The following is a 12,188-nucleotide window of genomic DNA, read 5'->3' as shown; positions in this document are numbered from 1 at the left end:
TAAGAATTCAACCATTGTACTTAAAAAATATATAAACCACTGTAAGCATGGAAGAAAATAGGCTCAATTGTCAAAAATCAAAAACAAAAAATGGTAACCACTTTGTTTTTTAAATTTAGCTAAGAATTCAACCATTGTACTTAAAAAATATATAAACCACTGTAAGCATGGAAGAAAATAGGCTCAATTGTCAAAAATCAAAAACAAAAAATGAAATGGTTACCAAACGGGGTCTTAATTTTTGGTTTTCTGTTTTTGAAAACTAAGCATATAGACACATCTTCCACATGTTATTTTGGATATTTTGTTATCCATATTTTAAGAGCATTTTCAAAATCAAAGCTAAATTATGAAAACTAAAAGAAAATAGTTTTCAAAAACTTATTTTTGTTTTTGAAAATTATCTAAAAATTCAAATGTCTACATAGAAAATATGAAAACCACGAATAATAAATTACGAGAAGAAAAACACAATTTAACAAAAAAAAAAAAAAAAAAAACAAAACATAAAAACAAAATAGTGTTTATATACTTAAATTTTTTTTAAAAAAATCGCAACTGAGACCGAAATGATTATAATACAAAATCATATTATCTAAAATATAAATAACTCAACTAATATATAAATATATATTATCAATCGAGAAATTTGTGATTCGTCTCTCAAAGGAGAGAATGGTAAAAAGGAGTATTTGTTGACAAACTTGAAAATGACAAAATTCGAGTTTCCGACCCCTCACTATCTTCCAGCAGGGAAAGAATATACACGTGTCAAAATTTGATTAATTATATAATAAGAAAGCAATCTGGTGGTGGGTCCCAGAAACAATTGACCGTTCCGTTCCGTTCCGTGTAAAACCCAACCCGCCCCGCCCGGCGTTTAAACCGTGTGTGTTTTGTTATGGCCTATGCCTCCTCAACGCGTCCTTCCGCCCACCGACTTCCTTCCCTCCTCTTCTATGACGGTTTTTAATTCAAATTTCTACCATTTCTTTTCTTACAATACGTATGTTGAGGAGATCGAAAATACAAGTTTACATTATATTTTTTTTAGCTCTTGAAAAGAGAATTTCGTTGAGTAAAATTATATATAATTAAGGTCCTGGTTAAGAAAATATGATACCTAATCAAAATAATTGAAATCTCACTAAATCTCTCTACAAAGGATGAGACTTGAGATAAATACCAAAAACAACGGCACAAGTTAGGAATTGGACGAAAAATTACAGTCACACTTACATAAATAAATTTAACATCTCCGAAACGATGAACGATTTCAAACAAATCTTCAACCACATTCTTTGAACTCACAATTGAATTTTCTACTCTCGTAACTGTCGAAATTAGAAAACATAACTGTAGGAGATAATTTGAAAAATGTTAAAAAATTTAATGTCTTCTAAAGTGAGTATACATGCTATTTCATTTTTAAAGTTGTCTTTCCCTCCTTCATTCTTATTTCTTATCATTTTTGTACTACATAAAAGAAAATTTGATGACTCAATAGTTCTTATAATTCATTGCATATGCATCTCCATATAGTTTGAGTTAAATTACAAATTTATTAAACAACCTTGATTTGTGTCGACAAAGCCAAACTATAAATACTTTTGATGCAACCTTCATCTTTGGAAATATCACATGTATTTTTTTTTTTCAATTAAACTTTGCTTGAATCAATTATGAATGCTTTTAATTCAACTTATTTGTATCCTTGCATTAAAAAAAAATTAGCTCATTTTCAAGTCAACCATTCATAGGAAGATAGTGACTTCATATTCCATTTTAACATCAACCCATTATAAAGTATTAACAATCTACCTTAAATGTCATATATTCTAATCCCTACTTTTGTTCATTAATGAAAGGTTTTTATATCTAATCAATTAAACTATACTCAAATTATTTGTTGAATTAGTTTATGTATTAAATTGCAATTAACCCAACATGTTCGATTATAACTGGTAAATTTTTAGTTTTATTTCCTCAATTATAGTTATTAAATTTTGTCACTCCTTTTAGACTCGTATAAAATTTTTATGCCATAGTTAATTTTTATAACTTCTAAATTTTCAATTTATATACAAATCAATGTAGGAGTGTACACAGGTTGACATTACAACAATTTTAATTTTAAATGTCAATTAGCATTTTATAAACGATGACAAATCGGCTCTATGATGTCAATTTTTTTGAAAAATTTGGATTTGTGAGATTTTCTGAACCAACCTAAAATTTTGAGTTGATCGAGTTAGCTACCCGAAAGACTTGAATAAAATCTCAAATCCAACCCAACCATGGTTAAATAAATTGCCATCATATTGTCATAGATCAAAATATTTAAGGTTAAATTATAAATTTAGTCCCTATGATTTGAAAAGATTAGAACTTAGTTAACATGATTTGATAAATCGTCATAGTAGTTATGAATCTTTCATTAAATTATAGAGACTAAAAATATCCTTTAACTAATTTTTATTATTTAGTAATTAGTGACATGAATTAAAAAATATAAACAAAATTAGAACCTTAAAAGGTGTAGAAACTAAAGAGGCATAAACAAAATACATCATTTTTTTTTATAAAATACTAAAAAAAATCCGTGTAGCATGATTTATTATTTATTAATTATGGCAACGTGAAAGCTTTTATATACAATAAAAATATATCATTACGTGGATTGATTAAAAAGAAATAGAAATTTGATACGCTTTGCACAACACACATATGGAGTTTAGCAATATTAAATTTATGTTGAAATTATTATATTGCCCTCTATAGCAATATATATATATTTAGAAAAATAAAATTAATTTTTAAGTATTGAATAATTAATTATATAATTGCGATAAAATGAAAGTTGGTAAAAGCATTAGCTGTCAACGTGCACGTAAAGCATTTCCATTCTTTGGCGAATAGCCATTTGGGACATAATAACTTTTAAAATCAAATAATAATTCCATTCATTATGATATATAATCTTTTATATATATATATATATATATATATATATATATATTTTAAATAATATATAATATAAAGGGAATAGTTTTGGGCATCAAAGATGTTAGGATGAACAAGGCACATAATTTAAAAATTATTTTGATTATAAAATCGTTACATTATAGTACTTTATCATTAAGTTTACATCAAATTTATCTTCCACCGTTATTATGAGATAACCACATTAAATAATTTTTATAAAACATGTGGTGTATAAATTGATTTTTTCTAGTTCGACAATTATTATGAGTTAGAATTGAACTGGATAGACGTTTGAAATGATAATAATGTACCATCCATGGAGTTGTGCTCAAATTTGTATGTTGTTTATGTCAACTAGGGTGTTTAAAATCAATGAACAAAAAAACTCGATCAACCCTGAGTTTAAATAAATGAAAATTTTATGGGTTAAATTAGTTCATGAATCACCTAAAATAACCAAAACCAACCCGAACTAACCTAAATTTATTATTATTATTATTATTATTATTTACTTACAATACCGTATATATTGATTTTAATTTGATTTAATGTCATGATTCTTTTAGACAATTTATTCTCCGACAACTCTTTAAAATAATCTTTTAGTACTTTGATTTTCATAATACAAATTCAAATTGAGTTGTTAATCTTAATTCAATACATGAAAGTAATTAAATAAAAATTTTCATATTAACATGTTACTTATTTTTACAATGAAATTGAAATAAAGAATTTGAGCAATCCGAACCAACCCAACCTAAATAGTTTATAATTGGGTTGAGTTGGGTTCATTATTAATAAGGGTTATTTGGGTTGAAAAAACACACGATCCGAATATTAGAACTAAGTCCGAAAATTGCTTCAACCCACGAACACTCATAATGTCAACTATTGACATGTTGAACCATATAATTATTAGCTAATACGTAGTTTAACTATGATATTCAAACATTAATGTGTGAGTGAGTTATATTGATACAAACTAACTAAATACATAATGAAGGGTTTAATAATTATTAAATAGATTTAATAAATATTATATTACTTATAAAATGGAATAATTAAAAGTATAACACATATGGAGATCAAAGACCTAAAGCTTAGCTAATGGGTGTTAAAAGTTAATTATGAGAGGTTAAAATTTTAAATTTCTAACTTTTAATATATTACTAATGCATTGATAAATTAAAATCTATTTTCAAGCCAAGTCACCATTGTTGGTTGATTACTTGTTACATCCAATTTAATATTGTAAATATTTTGGCTTTCTTTTTATCTCTTAAAGATAGGAATGTTTGAAATTCAATTTGATCATTTCCATCAATTAAAACAATACCAACCATTTTTTCAACTAAAAGAAGATTCCAATAGAAGTTTTAGACAATCATCCTTGTAATAAAACTCAAAGAAAAATGTCTATTACATTTATGTGTAAGTCAAAATTGAAAATAATAGCTATAGACTTTAATTTGGATGTGTTCGTCAACGTAAATAAGGCAATCAATAGGGGTATACATTGGTTGGGTTGGGCTGACAGTATTTTTTTGGATGGACCAACCTAAAAATTCGGATTGGTTGGGTTGACAATCCAAAAGACTCAAATAAAATCTTCAATCAAACTCTTAAATTTGGGTTAGGTTGTCGTGTTATAATTTTTTTTCTTTTTAATTAAAAATATGTAAATTTATCTACAACCATATGTCTAATAACTAAAATTTCTTAAAATTCAAATGTTAAATACTAAATATCTATAATATTTATTACAAACTTTAAATAAAGAGATATATCATAATAATTTTAAAAGAAAATTTTTTTAAATTTATAAAGTAATCAAACTTTAAACAAATAGAAATATATATACTTGTGTGTGTATATTTTATTAACATATATAAAATTCGGGTTGGGTTAGGTCAACCCAAATTTTTTTTAAGGCAACTCGCGACCCAACCCAATTCAACAAAAATAGAAAAAGTTTAACTCAACCCAGCCTTTATATTTTAGGTTGGATAGTCCGGATTGTTCGGGTTGTCGAGTAATTTGATATTACATTGATATAAATGATCATTATAATAAACCTTTCGAGTTTGGCCAAATTTGAGAATAATTAATTAACTGGATAAGATATATACCATCAATTAAGAGATCGAAAACCCAAATGTTTCTATTTTTAAATGTTTGAATAAAAGTATGTTGTCTAAAACAAAAATTTTATTTTTTAAATGAATATTTTAGCATATGTTTTAAAATTTAAAACTTCATTGAAAAACTATTTTATGTTTTTTCTAAAAGTTAATTTTAAAATCTTGGTCAAAACATGAATACATTAGAATAGGGATTTTAAAGCATTTTTAATTTTGTTTGATTCATTTTAATGTTAATAAAATAAAAACAATAGAATGAATCATGTGTAATTGTGTAAACTATAGTTGGAATCTTAAAATTATATGATTAGAGAATATATATGTCCAAAGAATAATTATCAACTATAATCACATTTTAATATAATACTAATAAAGACAAACTATGTGATTTATCAATTATTTTTTTAATTATCAACTGAATAGTAGAAAAGAATTATCTAAAAATGATTTTCCTATTACCTAAGTTAGAAAAAAAATAGAATTTTTTATACATTTTTAAAATATTAGGCACAAACCTACTCCCTACATTAGAAGCCAATGCTCATGGTCAGATTATTTCTATATTTAGTAATTTGTGGTGGAAATTGGAAGCTGATTATTTTCCTACCAAGGGCCAATTAAATATACTAATCTTCACCTTAATCAAACATTTAATCATTTTTAATGATTTTGGAGTGGGAGTGGGGTGGCCCAAATATGACTTAAGAATTTAAGCCTTTTTTATCTTTTATTTGAAAATTTGTTTTTGAAAATATAGAAATTTATAGAAAACAAAAATAAATTGTTTTTATTACATCTCAAAACATGATTAGTTCCAATCTAAACAAAAATTAATTTGAATTCAAAATTTGAAAATCGTGTTTGGTTGTAAATTTAAATGCAAGAAAATATTAATGTGTTTGGTAAAATCTATTTTTTTTTTAAATTAAAATAATTAAAGGCAAATATCAATTTATACCCTTGAACTTTGAAGGTTGTAATAATGTAAACCCTAAACTAGTAGCTGTATCAATTTAACCCTCAACTTTGGGAGTTGTATCATTTTAAACCCCAAACTAATAATTGTATCAATTAAAACTTTGAACTTTCATAAGTATATCAATTTAAACTTTACGCTTTCATGAATATATCAGTTTAAACCCTGAACATTTATAAGTGTATCCAAATAAAACATAATGGAAGGTTTAAATTGATACATTTATGAAAGTTCATTGTTTAAATTGATGCACTTAATAGTTTGGAGTTTAAATTGACACACTTATCACCACAATAATTTGGGCCTTTCCCGACAGTACAAGCCGTCGGAATTAGTCAAAAGACCGTCGGCCAAACCTTTTCCGACGGTATAAAATACGTGTCGTAGGGAAAAAAGTTATCTCGACGGATGGAGGATGGAACTTTATCTGCCGACTCTAAACAAAACCGTCATGATAAGCGACCAAACCCCAACGGTCTTAATTTATAAAGGTTGTTGGAAGTTAAAACTTTGCCTGATGGTGAAACGACACTGTCGGGACAAATGAATAACTCCCAACGGTGATAAATTAGTGTCACCGCCAGGGAATATTCAATTATCCTGATGGTGTCTTTACATCGTCAAGCGAAGTTTTAACTCCCAACGGTCTTTATAAATTAGGACCGTCGGGATAAGCGCCTTACGCAGACGGTGTGTTTTCATCATTGGGATTTAGTAGCTTTTCCCGACCTCTTAGACCGTTGGGGAGTAGTTTCTTAGCATTGGGAAAAGGTGAAAATGCATAAAATAATGCTTTTTCCCGATCCCTTATATCGTGGGATTATATATTTAACCGTCGAAATTATTATTTTTTCTTTTTTTAAATACTTTTTTTTCCAAATGTCATAAATGTTTGAATCTTACAAATGTCAACCAAACTAAAATAAGAATTGCGAAAATCAAGTAAATATCTACATTGTAAATAATATATTGAAAACATGTTTGAATCTCAAGAGTTACTATAACATCCACAATTCTTTAATCCAAAATAACATTACATGATAACAAACTACCTATCCGGAGATGCATCTAAAACCTTAATCCATAATTCCTAAATTCAAAATAACATTAACATCTACAACTTAAATACACTTGTTGGGAGATGCATCTTCAACATAAATCTCGAAATACCTACAAAATACAAATTTAAATAAGTTTAATGCTCAATATACCATATACCAATCTCAAAATGAATATAGAATTTAAAACTCAACTAAGAACATTAATGAATTGAAACAAACCAACTCAAACTTGCATATTTCAATCTCAAACTTAATATAGAACTTAAAGCCCAACTTAAATTTAATCATAATTTTACATTTACCCCTATACCGACTTTAAAATCAATATAAGAACATTAACAAATAAAATCCACTTTAACTTCAAACCTAATATAGAACTTAAAACCCAACTTAAATCCAACGAAGTCGTATCTACATATTTCAATCTCAAACCTAATATAAAACTTAAAACCAACTTAAAATAATTGAAACAAAACAAGACATATCTACATTTATTTAAACTTATATATACATTTACTTAAACAAAATTTTCTTCATCAAGGTCAATTTTATCATAAACCACCCCCTCCCCCCAACTATCCTTGTAGTAAAAAAACACATCCCCAATTTCGTTATAAACTTTTCTTAATTGATTTAAGAAAAATGAAAAACGAAAAAGAAAAAAATGGGAAAAAAATAGTACTGAAATCAGATGGCGAGTGGACGACAAGCAAAGGAGAAGAAATCGGTTGACTATGGGTTTCAGAGAAGAAAGAAGGAAGGAGAGAAGAGAAAAATGGAAGAAGAAGGAAAAAAAGAAACGGTGGGCGCAGTTTTTTAATGAACTTATCCCGATGGTCGTTTCATAAACCATCAGGATAAATGTCCATATCCCAACGATCAATCGAATACCGTCAGACTAATTACGAAATCCCGACAGTCACACGCATCCCGTCAGGCTACCACAACTTATCTCGATGGTGTTCTTACACTGCCGTCGACATAACTTCACAACCTCTCATAAGTTTTTTATTTTAATACTTATTGCCCGACGGTCGATCAACCACCTCAACCTAAATACAGACTCTTAACGGTTGTTCGTGTACCATCGGGCAAACTCAACCAAATCCCGACGGTTTTCTTACACCACCGTTGGTACAACTTCACAATTTTCCATAAGCTTTTTATTGTAATAACCATCGCCCCAATGGTAGCTCGACTACCGTCAGCCGAAATACAAAAGCCCAACGGTCGCTCAAGCACCGTTGGGCGAGCTCAATATTATCCCGACAGTTTTAAGCTTGACAATTTTCCATAAATTTTTTATTAATTAAACATCTCCCGACGATCCTAGGACCATCGGGATAGTTGAAGAAGCTTGACGGTTGGTTTATAGACCGTGGTTAGCCCGATGCTAGTTAACAATCCGTCGGGATTTGGTTTTATCGGATTTCTCCATTTTAACATCAGGAAATGAGATATGCTGAAACTTTTTCTTGCGTCGGGAAAAGTTTTGTCGGGAATGATCAAAATTCTTATAGTGTATGAAAGTTCAGTGTTTAAATTGATACAATTATTAATTTAGGGTTTAAATTTATACAATCTCCAAAATTTAAAGGTATAAATTGATATTTATTCAATAATTAATAACGAAGTGTGATTTATTGGATCTCATGTTTTCTAAATTTTGAAAACAAAATTAAAAAATAATGGAAACAACATCTTAATGTTTCTTAAAATAGGCCATTTTTGAAAATTATTTCTAACTAATTTTTGAAAAAGAAGTATACCAAACATATTTTTATTGTTTTTATTGTGTCTTTTATTTTTGAAAACCTACAAATTTATAAAATGAATAGAACATATTGGCCTATCTGTCAATTTTGGGTATCTTTCTTGAAAATGTGTGCTAACTCAACATTGTGGGTTTTTTATTAGTTAAAATATTATCTACTTTTCTTCAAGAAGAGAGACATACATATGATATACTTTGTCTACTTTTTCATTTTTCCAAGAGATGATCCAATTCTCATTTGCATGTGCACTCCAAATAGTTGAGATCCTTTTGCTTTTGTTTCCTTATATCCCAACAGTTCTGCTTTAAGAAAAGGTATGCAAAAAGTTCTTCTTCCCTAAAGCCCTTTTAAGAAAACCCAAAAATTTATGTGGGTTGTGTTTTTGGTCTTTGTGGGATTCTTGATTGGAATCATCTCAAATATGAGATCCTAAACACTAAATATTGTGTTAGAATTAAAAAAAAAAAAAAAGTTTGAAATAGAGACATTAATTCTAGTAAGCCAACTTAAATAAGTTAAAGCTAGCTAATACATTATAATTTCAACTCTAATGTCAAGGTTACAATCTCAACCTCAAACTATTAAACTAAAAAGTGTAAGTTAATCCTAAGAACATAACATTCTAATGTTGAATACATTGCATTTCTTCTCTTTTTTATTCAACAAATGTATAAATGAGAATTTGAACGATTCAACTTCAAGGATAGAAAATGGTACGATAAATATAGTTATATTCATGGTGATGACCATATTGTGTTTGGACAACAAACCTCTAAATATCTCTATAATGATATAATATATTGTCCCCTTTAAGCATACAATCTCATGATTTTGCTCTTAGTTAAGTTAAAAGGCAACTTCATACCAATTGGACACGTTGTCTTCACTTATATACCTATAATCTTTCTCTTATCTAACCAATGTGTCCTCAGCATATAGTAACAAACTTAGTATGTATTTTCATTTGTCATACATGTAGAACAATTCAAAGTTGAATAAGCAAAATAAGGATAATGCGTCATTTTGAGTGGATAAAAAACAGTTTGTACTGAGCATGAGACTTAACAAAAACAATAACAATCAAATTGAAACTAAGTGTAAAATTTTAATGACCAAATTTCTAACTTAACCTAAAGTTTTTGATGTTATAAAGTTGTTTATGATCCATATCATCTTTCTAATAATAATAATCTTTTGAAATTCATGGCATATTATAGTAGATATTTTATTAAGTTGTCAAAGGATAATTATAAGTACAATAATAATAATAAAAGTTAAAGATATTGGAGAATTAAAGTGGCATTAGGATGTTGATTTCCCATCAAACTTACTTAATGGACAATTAAAAGGGTGGGTATAGCATCTTTCATTTAAAGTCAAAAGGAAACTCCTTTCCCACTTAAAATTATAGGACACAAACCTAATTTGAAATGACAAGTTTAATATCTCCTCGTAAGTGAAAAATCTGTCATGATTTAAATAAAATATTACGAAAAAAAATGATGCATATTTTTTAAATAAGTATATCTAAAATAAGACACATGTATATCAAATTATAGTTAATTAATATGCATGATAATCAATAATTTCAATCATAGTTAACCAAAAATATATATATATATATATATATCAAAACATATTGATTTACCTTGATTAAAGTTAACCAAATATTGGAAAAACAAACCCCAAAAATAAAGGTTTGCCTATTTTTAGAAACATCATATTTTTTCTTTTCTTTTTCATACTTTTGAAAAAGACAGATTGGTTTCATAATAATTGGATCTGGCTTGGGTGTAGGCCTTGAATATGGGCTTAAGGGCCCAATTCACTTGCAGCTATTTCAACACACAGAATGAAGGCCCAGGAATCTGCATATATTTTAGCATATTTTTATTCTAGGTAATTTACAACGTATATGAAAAGCCACCAAAATGAGCATAGCTCGGTTAAAATAAAGTTTGTACTATTTGTCTCGAGCTCACAGGGTCAATTATCCCACCTCACAAGGTTGTAAAAAACAAAAAATTACAAATGGTTAAAAAAGCGAATATGAAAGACGTTCGACGTGGTTGAAAATCTTTATAATATAAATTATTGTACAGAGAAATATAAAATTTGAATGAATAAAAATTTCTTAAGTTCAAGCTATAAATATTTGACATTAAATTTTAAAGATAAAGAAAGAGAGATAGAAATGAAAAAAAAAAAAATAGAAAATAGATGAATTGAATAAAAGTACATATATAAGATGTAATTGCACTAAAAGGTATATATTAAATTGTATAAATAAAATTGACTTAATAAGATATCTTATTATCTCATGAGTAATTGTTGCATGGTTTCTTTGAATGAATTGATTTATGGAGAAAAACAAAGAAAAATATAAATATTTTATATAAAAATTATATACATTGACATTTTTTTAAGAACTAGTTTGATATTACATGCGATGTGTCACAATCGATCTTCGTAAAGGTCTCAAGGAAATTGTGCGGCACTTGTTCTCGCCCTCGAATAAGTCAGCCAATTTAAATCCAAATAGTCGATAGCATAATGGGCATTTCAAACAATCTCCACCCCTATTCTTTAGAAAAGGTTTTAGAAAACAAATTTAAAGAAAAAGGTTTTCACAAACATTTGAAAGTATGTATAAACAATGAACATTAGTCATACAACTAGAAAGTAATAAGCAACAACACGACTTTATAACATACACCTCATCGGTATGAGGATATGATGATTAGTCTTATCTCCATATAGTGCATTCTGAACAAAAGTACATCCGTCACCCTTGAATATGGAAATGGGCGAACGGTTGCATACTAAGAAAAGTATATAGAAAGCAAACTACCTAGTAAAAGGAAATACATAAAATAAAAGCATAGTAAAAAGAGGTGGAGGCAGACATGCGGCCATGGGCAACACACCCTGAACAAGCATGACCATGACATTCTCCTCCACTCAATTGGTTGACGTCTTCGTCAACCAACTCTGCTCGAACTCAATAAATTGTTGAGCAGTTGCCTTGAGGCCTTCTTCGCGCTCCCAACGAACTTCTCTGTCTTATAGGCTTTTCCACCTCTCCAGGAACTCTTCCTAGCTTGGTCCTGATCTTTCAATTCTGTCGATTCTCTCAGCAAATCTCTCATTGACTTCTTCCTTTATCATTCTTTTCGCCTTGATAGTCGAACGGGTCACCACCCTACATCGCTCCTCGGCATGGTCGGGGATGACAGGGCTTCAGTCTACT

The sequence above is a fragment of the Benincasa hispida genome, chromosome 2 (assembly GCF_009727055.1).
Source record: "Benincasa hispida cultivar B227 chromosome 2, ASM972705v1, whole genome shotgun sequence".
Taxonomy (NCBI): Eukaryota; Viridiplantae; Streptophyta; class Magnoliopsida; order Cucurbitales; family Cucurbitaceae; genus Benincasa; species Benincasa hispida.
The sequence above is the reverse complement of the archived record's forward strand: the minus strand, read 5'-3'. Positions refer to the sequence as shown.